Source organism: Rattus norvegicus, chromosome 7 (genome assembly GCF_036323735.1).
Source record: "Rattus norvegicus strain BN/NHsdMcwi chromosome 7, GRCr8, whole genome shotgun sequence".
Classification (NCBI taxonomy): Eukaryota; Metazoa; Chordata; class Mammalia; order Rodentia; family Muridae; genus Rattus; species Rattus norvegicus.
In genome coordinates, this window is record NC_086025.1 from 135,068,188 (window position 1) to 135,083,823 (window position 15,636).

General features: G+C 47.5%; 1 long non-coding RNA gene across 2 annotated transcripts; it reads left to right on the plus strand.

Annotated features, from left to right (window-relative positions):
- Positions 1 to 844: 844 nt before the first annotated feature.
- LOC134479613 (uncharacterized) lies at positions 845 to 9,616 on the plus strand. 2 transcript variants are annotated; one of them, XR_010053156.1, is made up of 3 exons: positions 845 to 1,511; positions 5,630 to 5,699; positions 8,843 to 9,616. It is a non-coding gene; the product is annotated as an uncharacterized LOC134479613 (long non-coding RNA). The 2 variants fall into 2 exon arrangements; XR_010053157.1 differs by having other exon boundaries at positions 1,271 to 1,511; positions 5,630 to 5,703.
- The last annotated feature ends 6,020 nt before the right edge of the window (positions 9,617 to 15,636 follow it).

Sequence of the window (15,636 nt, forward strand, 5' to 3'; positions counted from 1 at the left end):
TTCCCCTCCTTGTATGCTTGTGCACTGTGTGCATGCAGTGTCCACGGAAGACAGAAGATGGCACTGGATCCCCTGGTACTGGAGTAACAGACAGTTATGAGCTGCCACGTGGGTGGATAGCCATCAGACCTGGGTCCTCTGGAAGAATGTCTACTGAGCCAACTCTCCAGTCTTTCACTTTGGGAGACAGACAGGGTTTCTCTGTGGCACCCTAATTGTTTCGGAACTCGCTCTGTAGACCAGGTTGACCTTTAACTCCGAGATCTGCCTGCCTCTGCCTCCCCCAGTGCTGGAATTAGAGGCGTTTGCCACTAAGCCAGACTTGCCTTGTTTTCTGAGATGGGGTCTCACCGTGTAGACCAGACTGGCTCTGAACGCAAACCAGTCCATCTGCCTCTGCTTCGAAACCAAAGACTGCAAATGTGTTCCACATGTCAGCCTCTTCTCACCTTTGTGGCTCCTCTTTGACCGGACAAACAGAACCTGATGGCTGAATTTCCTCAAATTGTAACACACTACCTCTCTATACCCCAGTTACAGACACCCACAAAAGCCTGACAGAAGGTCTCAGCTTCCGTCATTACAACCAGAGGAAAGAACCATATATTATAAAAGCTACTGAGCGAACATTAACTGCCCACAAAGCCGTACTGGGGACAGAGTGACTCATGCCTACAACCCAGATAGAGTGGAAGATAGAGTGGCTTTCTAGGTATGGCTATCACCTGGTGCTCCTTGGTCATCCAAACAGTCTTTGTAAAGAACAAGTTGCTACAACTATAAATTTTGCAGGCTTTTATTGGCTCAGTACAAATATTTATAGGTCCCAGGCACCATTTACGATCTCCCCTTTGCCCCTGGAGTCACCCCCATGTTCTCTATATGTTTGAGGAAGGAAAAGTATGTACCTAGCAGAGGGACAACTTGGATCCAAGGTCATCCCCTGGGTTCCGTCCCTCATTCAAAACAGAGAGCCTTCACCCAAACTTCAAGCAACACAACACGAGACAAGGATACAGCACAGGCTATGGGTTTAATTCGCAGCAAAGTCTGTGAGGCAGATGTTCATGGGAAGGTTGTGATCGTGACTTATGGCAGAAGCAGAACCTGAGGCCCGTGTGCATTTGGGTATACGTGCTACATGGGAAGGAAGAGAACAAGACTGTCGATATGGAACCGCTCGTCCAGCACATCGGAGGTACTCAGTAAATGTGAGGTCACCGGCTTTACAGAATTATGTGACTAGGGCCCCAGAAACCAGATCCTTGCTGCAGCAGTGCCAAGAGACCGTGGGCAGGCAAATGCCAAGTCCCAGACAGTACATCATCACCAGGGAGATAACCTTGAGCTGGCAGGGACCGCCAGTCATGCATCGGGGCCGAGCTGAGCCAAGAGTGCTAACAAAAAGGGTCTTGTCCCTGCACCATTGTCTGGAGATCAAGCCTTCCAGCGGCCCAGGCCTGGGCCTGGACAAGGGACAACATCTACAGGAAGAGTGTTGCTCTGCCCAGGTGAGCTCTCAAAGCCCTGCTCTCCATGCGGCACTGTCTTCAGCTCAGGCCCAGTCACAGGGCGCTCCAGAGGGCTTTAAAGCCTGCCTTTGGTTGGTCAACCCAACACTGATGGAGGTAAAGCCTTCCTGATGTTTTTCCCCCGGAGCCAGCTCTCTCATTTGCCGCACTTCTGAAATCTATCACTCTACCTTTCTAGGAAGCTCCCCAGCCACCCAAGCTCCTTCTAAGGATTTCCAAACCATTCTTAAACAGCACAATAAACTCAAGGACAGAGCTCAGAGTGTGTCTGCCTCACATGCAGATGCAGGAGGCTCTGGGTTCCTGCTCTAGCTCGATGGGGGTCATGGGGGCCACTGTAGCATTGTCCAAGCTCTTTCAGAGGATTTATTTTGGTTTTCAATTACATGTATATAAATGTGTGTGAGTTTGTACCTGACTGTAGGTGCCCATGGAGGCCGTAAGAAGGTACTGGTCCCCTGGAGTGGAGTTATAGTGGTTGTAAGCCATCAGATATGGGTACCAGGAACCAAAGGCTGGTGTCCCCCCCCCCTGCAAGAGCAGGAAGCATTCTTAACTGCAAAGCCATCTCTCCAGATCTTCTCCAATCTCTTATGTAAACATACCAAATTCTAGAAAGCTCTTGGTAACTCACACATAAAAGTTGTACTGGGACTATGGGTTTTGTGCATCCCGTGTATCGCAAACATTAGTCTCTGTCTAATCATAGGAATATTAAGTGTTGTGTCTAATTCTGTGATTCTGAGTGTCCCCTTGAAACTCACTATCACTTTTCCTTATTAAATGTCATCTATACCATATTTTCTTTCTAGAATCAAGACAGTTCTGACTCCTGAGTATCATCTGGGTTCCAGAGTTCCTTTAAGGGATAGTGGGTAACCAGGATTACGTTTACAGGCCTGCTGGGCCTGGAGATGCTTTAGAGCAGATGAGGGGAAGACTGATGAGAGGGAGAGGCAAAGTAGGAGACTCAGGCTGCACAGGTCAGTGGCCATTTGCCAGCTGGTACGTAGTGACTAGTGTCTGCGTGCCCAAGAACATGCAGCCCCTGCTCATCAGCCATGGCCATGCCTGTCTCTTGCTGCAGCCACACCTGGAACAGCACAAGTGTCCCTGGTAGATCTCCCTGGCTTTTCGAAGGAACCCCTGATACACACACACACACACACACACACACTCACACACACACACACTCACACACAGTGGCACACACACACCGGCACAGGCACACACATACTCACACACACAGGCAGGCACATACATGCACACACATACACACACAGGCAGGCACACATACACTCTCACACACACCCAGCAACAGGCACACACATGAACTCACATGCTCATACACACAGGCAGGCACCCACACTCACACACAGAAGCACACATACTCTCATACACACTCAAACACAGAGGCAGACACACACATACTCACATACACACAGGCACACACACACACATAGGCACAGGCACAGGCACAGGCACACACATGAACACACATGCTCATACACACAGGCAGGCACACACACTCACTCATACACAAAAGCACACATACTCTCACAAATACACTCACACATAGAGGCTCATACACACAGGCATACACACACAGGCACAGGCATAGGCATACATATGCATACAGGCACACACACACACACAGGCACAGGCACACACACAAGCACATGCGTGTACACACCCTGAGCATTGGTGCAGATTACAACTACACGTGGAACACATTTCAGGAACCCAGCTTTTATTGCTCCTTTATCCAGAGGGTAATTCTTGACCATGCCGTGAGGTCACCCTATAAGTGGTGGGCACCATGAACACCAGTTTCAAGGAGACCCAAAGTAGAGAGCCGAATGCGCACAGACAAACAAATTGGACTAGTAAATTAAAGCAATGTTTTAGAAGAGAGGCTGAGCTGGAAGAAAACAAAGCAAAAAGAAAAGTGTGAAAAGTGTTCTGAGCCACATCGGCAAGACTAGGCTCACACCAGGCTGGGTTATTAGACAGCTAGGGCGAAGTTCTCTCTCTCTCTCTCTCTCTCTCTCTCTCTCTCTCTCTCTCTCTCTCTTTCTCTCTCTCTCTCTTTCTCTCTCTCTTTCTCCTCTCTCTCTCTCTCTCTCTCGCTCTGCCTCTGCCTCTGTGTGTGTCTCTCTGTCTCTCTGCCTCTGCCTGTCTCTCTACCTCTGCCTGTCTCTCTCTGTGTGTCTGTCTGTCTGTGTGTCTGTCTTTGTCTGACTCTCTCCCTGCCTCTGCCTCTGACTGTATGTGTGTCTGTCTGTGTGTCTCTGTCTCTCTCTCTCTCCGCCTCTGCCTCTCTTTCTCTCTGTGTCTCTGTCTGACTCTCTCTCTGCCTCTGCCTCTGTGTGTGTCTGTCTGTGTGTCTCTCTGTCTCTGTTGTCTCTGTGTGCTGTGTCTGTCTGTCTATCTCTCTATCTATCTATCTCTCACTCTCTGTATCTGTGTGTGTGTCTTTCTCTCTCTCTCTGTCTCTCTCTGTCTCTCTGTCTCTCTCTGTCTCTCTCCCTGTCTCTCTGTCTCTCTCTGTCTCTGTCTCTCTCTCTGTCTCTCTCTCTCTCTCTCACACACACACACCCACACACACACACACACAAAATAGGGTCTCTTGAAGGCTTGAGTCTCTGATCTTCCTGCCTCCACCATCAGTCATGGTGTTTACAGCTGTATGCACTGTTCATGCAGTTCTGGTGGACTGAACCCAGGGCTTTGTGTATGCCACGCACCCTCAATTCAAGATATCTCTGGCCCTTCTTCAGCCCAGGCCGGCCTGGAACTCACAGCATAGCCCAGGATGACTTTTTTTTCAGTCCTCCTGCCCAGCCTCCCCAGTGCGGATATTGCTGATGTGCGTGCTAACACATCCAACGTAGACAGTTCCCCTGGCTGACAAAATGCAGATCTGGCCTCGAGGCCTCTCATCTTTCATTTGAGGTCATATTTGCAAAAGTGCCTCTTAGCACGAAATGATTCAACCTAGTCATTTCATTCCCAGCAGTACAACCAAACCAATGTGGAGAAGGGAAAAGAGGCAGATTCCTGATCACCAGGAAGACTTGTTTCTGTAGTTCTTGCTGTTTTTGAAAGAGGGTCACATTAACCCATGCTGGCCTCAAAGTAACTGTGCAGCTGAGGGAAACTTTGAATGTCTGCCTCTGGCTGCTATGGTGGTAAAACTACAGGCGTGTGCCACTGTGCCAAGCTCCCAAAAGAAGGGCTTCGAAGGCCTAGTCCTAGAGTAGGAGGGTGGCCTGCCTCTCCCCATCCTGGAAAGGTGAGCTGGCACTTGTGCGTTGGTAGTAAGTCACAATGGGTGACAAACTGATCCTCTCCCTCCTAGGTTCTCTAAGCCCAACCTCAAGGCAGGCTTTGGGTTGACTGTAAATTTATCACCTAACTCCATTGCCTGTTTAATGTTTGGGCCTTAGAGCAGATCTAACTGGCAGAAGTTCAGGAACTCAAACTCCAGACTCAGAAAGGCTCGGGGCATGGCAATGCAGAAATAACCCTCAGCACCCTGGTGTGTCTCACTTTAAGGGAGGGAGCTTACAGCTCAGTAATGAATAAAATTCCAATTGCCCAGCTGGAAGCTCAGCTCAGTGACAGAATGGAAAGAGCTTACCAAGTAGAAGGCTCTAGGCTCTACCCACAGCATTTTTGGAGGGGGCAGGTGTTATGTAGTAGAAATGTTGGCTTAAAAATGTAAAATTTCGGGGCTGGGGATTTAGCTCAGTGGTAGAGCGCTTACCTAGGAAGCGCAAGGCCCTGGGTTCGGTCCCCAGCTCCAAAAAAAAAAAAAAAAAAAACAAAAAACAAAAAAAAATGTAAAATTTCCTCTTCCCACATTTAGAAGCATGACGCACACATTGATATGAGCAAGTGTCTGGGCCGGCAATGTAGCTCAGTGGATCAAAGTGCCACCAAGAATGGCCACCAGAGTTCAGTTCCTGGGACCCAAGTGATAGAAGGAGAGAATTGACCCTGAAAGTTTTCTGCCCGCTTCCTTTCGCACACCCTGATGACTGGTCCTCCTGCCTCCACATCAAGTGAATAAATAGTGCAATTTTTTTTTCTAGAGATGTAAACTTGTGGTTCATGAGCCACAGACAGGCCAAATGACCAGCCCTGAAAGCACCAGCCTACAGGGTAGGTATGTATGCCTTCCTTGTGCGGCGAGCACCCCTTCCTCAGTGGGTTTACCAAGAGAACCAAGCTCAGGAGCAGGTCCCTCACGTCTCCAGCCCTGTGCAGAACAAGAATTTAGGCGTGTCGGGGAAAGAGTAGAGGGTATGATCAAAGGTCCTGCCACCTGCCCTGAGACAAAGGGTGGATGAAAACCCCAGGAACGGGGATCCTAGAATTACATTCTGTTTTATCTCTGTTCCTGAAACAGAAGCTACAAACAGCCTAATCCCAGCTTCTGCAGTGACTCATCTCTTTCAAACAGCAGCAGAGAAGGGTCACACATCGCAACCATCCCTATCCCTGGGAGCACCGACTGCCCCTGAGTCCTCCTTCATTCAACAATCAGTTCAGTGTAGGCCTGCACTCCTGTGCCTCCCTCCCTCAGAACCTCACTACAAGGATTTGGCATCAGAATCAGTGAGGCCATGGTGGTCTGAGGGCCGAGCACAGGACAGCATGGTGGCCCTGTGGGAGCCTCTGTGAGTGGACTGAGCCCTGGGGTGTCCCCCTGGGCCCAGGTGCCTGCTCAAAGCCATCTTTTCTGGACTGTCAGCCCGAGGAAGCTAGGCAGCACCTAGTGAAGAGAATCCATGCCTCAAGACCAGAACAGTCCACTCTGTCATGTGCTACCTGAGAGGTAGGAAGGGCTTTAGGCCTCAGCTCCAATGTGGGAAGAACACTTGGCCACGTGTAGACATGTAGCCAGGCTAGTCCTATGACCGAGAAGGTGAGGAGGGCTATCTCGATTCTCCTTCAATTCCATTCAGCCTGGTCCTCACTCAAGGTACCTCAGAGCTCTATGGGGCAAGGACCGTGGTGGGGGTATAGATGGGTGCATGACCCTTCACCTCAGCCCGGTGTTGATAACAGCACACAATGCGATCCCTCCCTCGGGTTATCCTCAAAGCCCCAGCACCTTCTGTCTCCACTCCCTCCTGGCTCTGTAAACATCATTAAGCTTCACGAAGTTAAGACAAAATCTAATCTTATCCTTACATTCCATCTCCACCATCACCCCGTAATTGGCCCATTCCTTAATTCTTCCAGACCCCTTTGAGTCCATTGAGCTCTCCCAGACAGTGCTGCCTAACGGTGCCTATTGCCAGGGCTTTTTCCTGCTCCTGTTTGCACACACTGCGCTCTCCTTCCCTGTAGCCTTCCTCTCCTAACTCTCAGCTCCTGGGCTCTCTCCTCTGACACCCCGCTACTAAACTGGCTTCACTCAGGGGAGATTGTTCTGTCCCTAGCTGGGGAGCCTGGCCTTACAGCTGGCCAAAGACCATGATCCTTGGCTTGTTATCTGGGGCATCAGTTATGTGAATGAACACTATCTTTGTGCCAAGATGTGGCCTGCTCGTTCTTCCTAAAAGGGAAAAGAGAGAATCCCACAATGGGAAGGGCAGAACCTTCTAGCCAGAAATTAAGAGATATCTAAATGCTGATTTAAATGAGAGATCCCTGCTCCAAAGCCTGATGTACAGGTCTTGTGTAAAAGGAGATCATAATGGAGTAAAGAGAGGCCCAAAGAGGGGCGCAGAGGCTGAGGAAGAGGCCATGGTAGGTTAGGAGCCTGACTATAGAGGCTAAAGGGACCAAAACCAAATTGTGAGAAAGAATGTGTGGTACCTATTCTAGATTAAAGAAAACAGAACTTTACTTGGGGGACAGGGGGCGTCTTATCTGATGTTTACATTCCAGAGGACCCTGCAGCTTCTCTTCTTCATGAGAAAACATCTGCAAGGGTGTCCTTCCCAAACAAAGCAGAGAGATTCCAGTCTCTCCCTCAGCTTCCCCTCCCCACCCCCAGCCCCGCACCTCTGACCCTGCTGTCTGGATGTCTAGCTGGCTTAGAGGACTGAGAACAGGAGTCTGTCTCCATTTTCTCTTTCCTTGCCTGCTCTGAAATCATCCCTTGAGATGCCTTCCCTGAGATAACACGAGAGGAAGTTTCCGGGCCCTAAAAGGACAAACAGGCGCATACACACACGCACACACGCACGCATGCACGTAGGCAGGCACAACCTTGTGCTGACACACACCTCCACACCCCAGAACATTCACGCACAAAATATCAGAAATAGCCTCGGAGGGAAATAGCTGAGTCTCTCAGTCACTCTGCCTCTCTCCACGCTACCCTCAACAGAAAGTCAGGGCTAGAGAGGTCAGGAGTTAAGAGTACTTGCTGCTCTTTCAAAGTTCAGTTCACAACTGCCTGCAACTGCAGGCCTAGGGGAATCCAACACCTCTGATCTCTGAGAGCACCTTTGTTCAAATAAAATACCCACATATGAGGCACAGTTTAAACGCAATAAATCTTTTTTTTTTTTAAAAGAAAGGTGAAGGAAGTCAACACATCATTAGTCCGTCTGTCTATCCTGTCTGTAGTAGGTCAGACACCGTGCTGGCACTGCTGAGAGGTGGCTACCCTCAGTATCCAGTAGTAGAAACTATGATCCAGCTATTAAAAGAGAGACAAAGTTGTCTTGGAGAATCAGGAAAGCGGTGACCTCTGAGTTGGCCTGTAGGGAACCTGTTGGAAATGAATGCACACGCAGTGTGGAAGGGCATCCTAGGCCAGAGGAAAGACCTGGCAAAGGTCTGGACCCTCCTCCCCCGCCCTCTCCAGCATCCTGTCCAGGGGCCGTTAGACATGTTCCTGGGTTTCTGGGGATCACTAGACATGTTGTGCTGGCTAGTTTTATGTCAACCTGACACAAGTTGCAGTTATCTGAAAGGAGGGAGCCTTAGTTGAGAAAATGACTCCGTTAGATCCAACTGTAGGACATTTTCTTAATTAGTGATTGACGTGGGAGGGCCCAACCCATCGTAGGTGGTGCCATCTCTGGGCCGGTGATCCTGGGTGCTGTAAGAAAGAGTGGGCTGTGCAAACCACAAGGAGCAAACCAGTAAGCTTGGCCTCTACATCAGCTCCTGCCTCCAGGAGTCTGCCTTGTTTGAGTTCCTGTCTGACTTCCCTCATTGATAGCTGAAAATGTAAGACAAATAAAGCCTTTCCTCCCCAACCTGCTTTCAGGCACCACGCGCATGCGCACACACAATCCCCTTCAACCTCGTCCTCATGGATGTCTCCTTTGCCTTCTCAGGGCCCTGGTGACAGACCAGCGGTGTTAATATGAAGGAAGAAACAGGGAGACAGAAGAGAAGATCAACCATCTGAGAGAGCCAGGCCCAGAACCAGATCTTGTCTGGGGAACAGAGGAAGTCTGAAGCTTCGCTTTGGATAGCTGTTCGAACTGTCTCTTCGGACATTTCATTCCAAACCTGCTTATTGTTTTGTCCTCACAGCTTCATCAGCAGTCTCCACTTTACTGATGGCAGTTGAGGTAGTGGCCTGACTCCAGCAGTCCCTACCTCTCTCTGCCCCCTGGTGACCTTCTAGCTGCAAACGCAGCGGCTTCTTTCTAACCAGCAGCCGCGGTGCTGTGCTCTGATTTCCTGGTTTACAGCGCCACCGTTTGGACAGTTTTAACTAAGAGGCGATCGCTCCGTCTCGCGTTCATCGGCAATCTTCCACTGCGAGTATGCTGAATGTGGGTAATGTCAAATGCTGAATGTCAATAGGTTTAGCCCCCACCAGAGCTTCATCCATGCTGGGTTATCATGAAGGGCTGTGCTAGAGATGTGAATAGGAACCAAGGAACTGGCTACGACTCCCAATCTCTGTCATCTCACTTGTGCCCAAACTATCCCAGGTTCTCTGTTCCCTGTCCCCTCCACCACCTCCCACCTTCCTTCAGCACTAGACACATCCTGTATGTCCACCTTGCTACTTCCCGGTCCACCTCAGCCCTCCTACCTCAGCTTCTGACTGCTGCCGAGCCATCGCCACACAAAGAATAAATGTTTATTACATTTTAGTTTTATGGGTAGGAGTGTCTGTGTGAGCCAAGCATGTGCCTGGTACCCGCAGAGTCGTTATAGACAGTGGTAAGCTGCCTTGTGGAGCCCAGGTCCTCTGCAAGAGCAGCTGAGCCACCTTGCCAAACCCTTATTTGTTCTTTATTACAAAATCAGGGGCCAGGACCAAGTGCACACCTTTAACCCCAAGCACTCAAGAAGCAGAGGCAGGAGCATCTCCGTGAGTTTAAGGCCAGCCTGATCTACAGAGTGAGTTCCAAGATAGCCAATACTAAATAGAGAGATGAGAGAGGCTATTTCATACAAACAAAACAAAAAAGCAGAGACAGGGGGATGGCTCGGCTGGCAAAGGCATTGACCACGAAGCCTGATGGCCTAAGTTCAACCCTTAGGACTTACACAACAGAAGGGGAAAACCAACTCCTGAAAGTTGTTCCAGGACTTTCACATGTGCACATAAAAAAGTATTGTTAAGACAGAATCTCACGGGGCTGGAGAGATGGCTCAGCGGTTAAGAGCACTGACTGTTCCAGCAACCAGTTCACAAGGATGTGTAATGAGATCTGATGCCCTCTTCTGGTGTGTCTGAAGACAGCTACAGTGTACTTAACTTATATAAATAAATCTTTTTTAAAAAAGACAAAAGCAGGACATGTTCACCGTGGAAACTCTGAAACACAGATGAGCAGAAATAGAGAACTCAAGGACCTCCAGGGTGCTGTCACCTAGAGAGAAATGTGGCTTCTTCGTTGTGTTTTGTTTTTTCTGACACCAGGTCTCACTATGTAGCTCTGGCTGACCTGGAACTCACTATGTAGACCAGTCTGGCCTTGAACTCACAGAGATCCACCTGTCCCTGCTTTCCAAGTGCTGGGAATAAAATCATACACCACCCCACCTAGCAGGAAGAAGCATTGTTAAGACCGTGCTATCTGGGGGCTGGGGATTTAGCTCAGTGGTTAGAGCGCTTACCTAGGAACCAAAAAAAAAAAAAAAAAAAAAAAAAGACTGTGCTATCTGTCTTTCAAGATCTTTGGTTTTTCCCTCTTTGGTTTTTTGAGACAGGGCCCCACTCTGTAGCCCAGACTGGCGTTGAACTCAGAGCAACTCTCCTGCCTCCAACTTAGACATTCAAGATTACTAGCAAGAGCCACCATGCCTAGATTTCTTATTTTTTTAATTATGTACATATGTATGTCTCTGTGTGGGTTTGTGCTCATTAGTGCAGTGGCTGCAGAAGCCAGAGGAGTGGTGAGAGCCCCTGGAGCAGGAGTTACAGGCAGCTGCCAGCTGCCACATGTGGGTGCTGGAAACCAAAAGAGTCTCTGGAAGAGCAGTGTGCACTTTTAACAGCTGAGCCATCTCTCTAGCCTCCATGCCTAGACCTTTAACAGAGAAGATCTTTAACCTTTAACATTATTGATTATTATTTCACAAAGGAAACATGATTACATTTAACATATTAACACGTTTACCAACATTATTAATTAATCATATAATTTGTAGTTATTATTATATATTTATGTTATGGGCAAGTATATGTTATAGATTAATTATTTAATAATTAATTGTAACTAACATTCACGTTTGCTAACATTATTAACATTGTAATTTTATGCTAATCTTTAACATTATTGAACATTATTTCAGAAAGGTAAAATTGACTTGGATCCACTGTATCCCACTTTTATATGAAACATGGGCATCTTTTCTTTTTTTTAAGATTTATTCATTTATTATATATAAGTACACTGTAGCTGTCTTCAGATACACCAGAAGAGGGCATTGGATCTCTTTACAGATGGTTGTGAGCCACCATGTGGTTGCTGGGAATTGAACTCAGGACCTCTGGAAGAGCAGTCAGTGCTCTTAACCACTGAGCCATCTCTCCAGCCCCGGGCATCTTTTCATATGAAGCCTCATCTAACTAGATCCTAACAATATTTTCTTTCAAGATTGAACAGAATCCCCTCAATGAATGTCACATAATTTTATGTAACTGGTCCTTATTTGGGGATGTTTATAATGCTTTTAATCTACTGTCATCAAAAACTGAACTTCAACAAGCATCTCTCTGGCTGTGTGTGTGTATGCACATGCATATGTGTGTCCTGGGGTTTGAGCCTGGAACTTTCCTATGCTAGGCAAGCGCTCTGCTACTGAGATTCATCCCCAACTGGCCTCTGGCCACTTAAAGGTTGTTTTGCAGATGTTCCTGCAGAAAGCACTGTTACCCATTCAAGTATGGTGTTCTGATACAAACTGTGAGGCTACTCACACAGCCACACTTTCAGACTGGGTCTGTTCAGGGCAGTCCATCTCTTTTGCCCGCATACCAGGAAGCAGAGTGGCTTAGAATCACTCCTCATTTAAGGACGGTCTACTCCAGTTTTCTACTTCCCAGGATTCTCGGGTTTCTTGCTGTCTCTCACTGGCCCAGGAATCAGTCAGTATCCATCTGATTTTACCTCCTGCGTTAGTGTAAAAACAAGGCTGTTCTACTCTTGTGTTCATTTCCAAACCATACTTAGAAATCTCTATATAATGTTCTGTATGTTATCACTTGTGTCATTTTTATGACAGAGACTTACAGAGCCCAGGTTGGGCTCAAGATTACTATGTAGTCAAGGATGACCCTGGACTTGTGGGACTCCAACTCAGGGTGTCGTATGTGCTAGTCAAGCCCTGTATCAGCTGAGCTAAATCCCCAGCTCTCACTTGTTTGATACGGATCTGCTGCTGCTCCGTATGCTTCTGGTGCACCAGGATGACTGGGTTGTTCTAAAGCCTGTGGGAATAGGTACTGGTGACCAATGATACAAAAGATAAAATGGAAGGTTTGGCCAAAACTAAATGGCCTAGCGGAGAAAGTTCTGAAGTCGTTGAATTAGTGGATTAGTCAGCATCATCACAACCTGTTAGCTCTCCTGGTGGACGGGTGTCAAACAAGAAGACTAAATGTGAGTGCTTTCCAGCTTCCACACTCTACACTACAGCCCCATACACACTTGCCTACAGACACTTGATGGTATTTGAACTTGAGATCCCTAAAGATATCCCATCTTTTTTAACAAAGCAAGTAGCATCATTCGGGGACCGTCAGAGAGTCTGTCTTGACCTAGAGAATGTGAGACTGTTTTATCTGTAATGAATTTTAAGATACTAAAAGAGACTAGAAGTCACTCTTTTTTTCTTTTTTAAGGATTTATTTTGTATCTGTCAGTACACTGTCTTCAGACACACCAGAAGAGGGCATTGGATCCCATCACAGATAGTTATGAGCCACCATGTGGTTGCTGGGAATTAAACTTAGGACCTCTGAAAGCAGACAGTGCTCCTAACCACTGAGCCATCTCTCCAGTCCCCCAAACTGTCTTTTATTGTCCCTATGTGGGCCATTCTAAATAAGGTCAGAGATAAAATATTCCCTGAGGAGGGGAATTCCTTTCTTTCTTCTGACACAGGATGTTGATGAACAGTCAGGCTAAGCCCCAATCTATGTCCAGCTAGGACAGTTTTAACAATAAACTCAAAGTTCCCAGTGACCACACTTTGATTACTTACTTGTTAGAAAACACTGTGGTCTATAAGTAAGTCTGTAAGTCAATTCAGAGGCCACCCAAAGCTTTCCCACATCTATTTATTTTTTAAAATTGCAATTTATGTATCCATTTATTTGTGTGCACATGCCTGCAATGGCGTGTAGAAGCACAGAGGAAAACTTTCAGGAGTCTGTTCTCTCCTCCCACTGTGTGGGCTCAAGGAATTAAACTCAGGTAGTCGGGCTTGGTGGCAGGTGCTCTACCCACTGAGCCACCAAAACCTTCATCTGTTCATTCGAGAATAAACTTTAAACAATTCAGAGTACTCTTGCAGCCGAAGCTGATAACAAGATTTATTCATTTATTTAATGATTACTTAAAATTTTTATTTATATAAAAGATAGTTTTTAGTCTGTGTGTGTGTGCAGATGCATGCTTTTGCGCACGTGTGTGCCTACACCTCCCCCCCCCCCCACACACACACACACACGCAGGGCAGAGTAGGGCATGAGATTCACATTTGGGAGTCCAGGTGCTCCCAACCACCTGGCAACTCTGCACTTGACCTAGGGAAGGACGAGGCTGGGCAAAACTGGTTGGAGCTCCATCTATGCAGGGTTACAGGGAAGCCCTCCCATTGCTAGGTAAGGCTTTGCAGATGCTTTGGGGTGGGGAGTATCCGCACAGTGCGTAACTCCTCACCTAGGCTCTCTCTACAAGGAAACCCAATAGGCTCACTGGTCCCCTAGTGTGAAGTTTGGAGGAAGTGTGCCTCAGTCTGCCATTTAAACCTTGGGAAGAATGGCAGATGTTGCTTACAACCTCCCCGCCCCCACCCCTACCCCCACCCACCCCCGGGGAATTCTGAGGCTGGCCTCAGACTTCCTCCGCAGCTGAGGATCACACTAAACTTCTGAGTCTTCTACTTCAGCCTCCCAAGTGCTGGGATTATCTCGAACCTCAATAAATAAAGTCAAGGGAGGTAAGAGGAGAGATAGTTGAGAAGTTGTAAGCGCTGTGGTGGTTTAAATAAGGTTTCCTCCCACAGATTCTTGTGTTTCAAAGCTTAGCCATTGGGAGTAGCTCTGTTAGGAGGTGTGGCCTTATTGAAGGAGGTGTGACCTTGGAGGAGGTGTGGCCTTTTGGAGGAAGTACGTCACTGCCTAGTGTGGAAGATAGTCTCTTCCAGTCTCCTCCTGGCCACCTTTTGATCCAGATGTAGAACAACTCTTGGCTCTTCCAGCACCATGTCTGCCTGGTCACTGCCATACTTCCCACCATAATGGACTATACCTCGGAAACTATAGGCCATCCCTTATTAAATGTTTTCCTTTGTAAGAGCTGCCTTGGTCATGGTATCTCTTCACAGCAACCCAAACTAAGACAAGTACTTCCGGCGTTTGCCGAAGACCCAACTTCAGTTCCCGGCTTCCACATGGCAGCTTAAAACAGTCTGTGAGTTCAGTTCCAGGGGATCTGGTGCCCTTTTCTGACCTCCATGGGCTGCACTCAGCACACTTACATATTTATAAGCAAAACACTCATACATAAAATGAAAAAAAAATTTTTTTAAGAAAGGGCCAGGTGTAGAGTTGTATACCTTTAAGCCCAACACTTAGGAGGTAAAGGCAGGAGGATCTCTGAGTTGGCCTGACATATATATAGCATTTTCCATGCTAGCCAGGGCTAAGTAGTGAGACTGTTTCTCCAAAACAAAATGAAAGAAAAGGAAGAGAAGGAAGGAAGGAAGGAAGGAAGGAAGGAAGGAAGGAAGGAAAGAAGGAAGGGATGGAAGTAAGTTGGTTTGGATTAGTGATTGGGAACTGGGGTGCACATGGCCTTGAAAGCCTATTTGGCCTTGATTCCATCACTCAAGAAGCAGAGGCAGGTGGATCTCTGGAAATTTACAGCCAGCCTGGTCTACACAGTGAGGTCCAGGACAGCCAAAGCTACAGAACAGAGAGACCCTGTCTCTCAAAAAAAAAAAAAAAAAAAGTCTTATTTTGTCCATGTCAATGCGGTCAATGTTTCTCAACAACTGTTCAGACCTCTCCTTCAGGAAAACGTGTGTGGCAGCCATGTACTAGGTGCATTGCAGTAGACAAAGCCTTAGGCAAGAAACCTGGTTAGGAAGTTAATACAGTGGTCAGGCTGAAAGACACTGGGGAAAAGCAATAGAAAACTAGAGAAGAGGGATTGGGTACCAGGGCTATTGAATCTTGACAAATGATCTCGTCTCTTGTAACCCAGGCTGACCTTCACTTGTTTTGTAGCCAAAGGTAGCCTTCAATCTATCTCAATCTTTATATCTCAATCTACCAAGCACTGGGATTACAAATTTGTATGTGGTGCTCCACACACAGCTAAGCAATTTATGTTCTGTTGTCTTGTTTTGGTTTTCTTTGGTTGGTTTTGGGGTTATTTTTGTTTTGTTTAGTTTTGTTTTGAGACAGGGTCTTAGTGTGTATAGCCTTGGC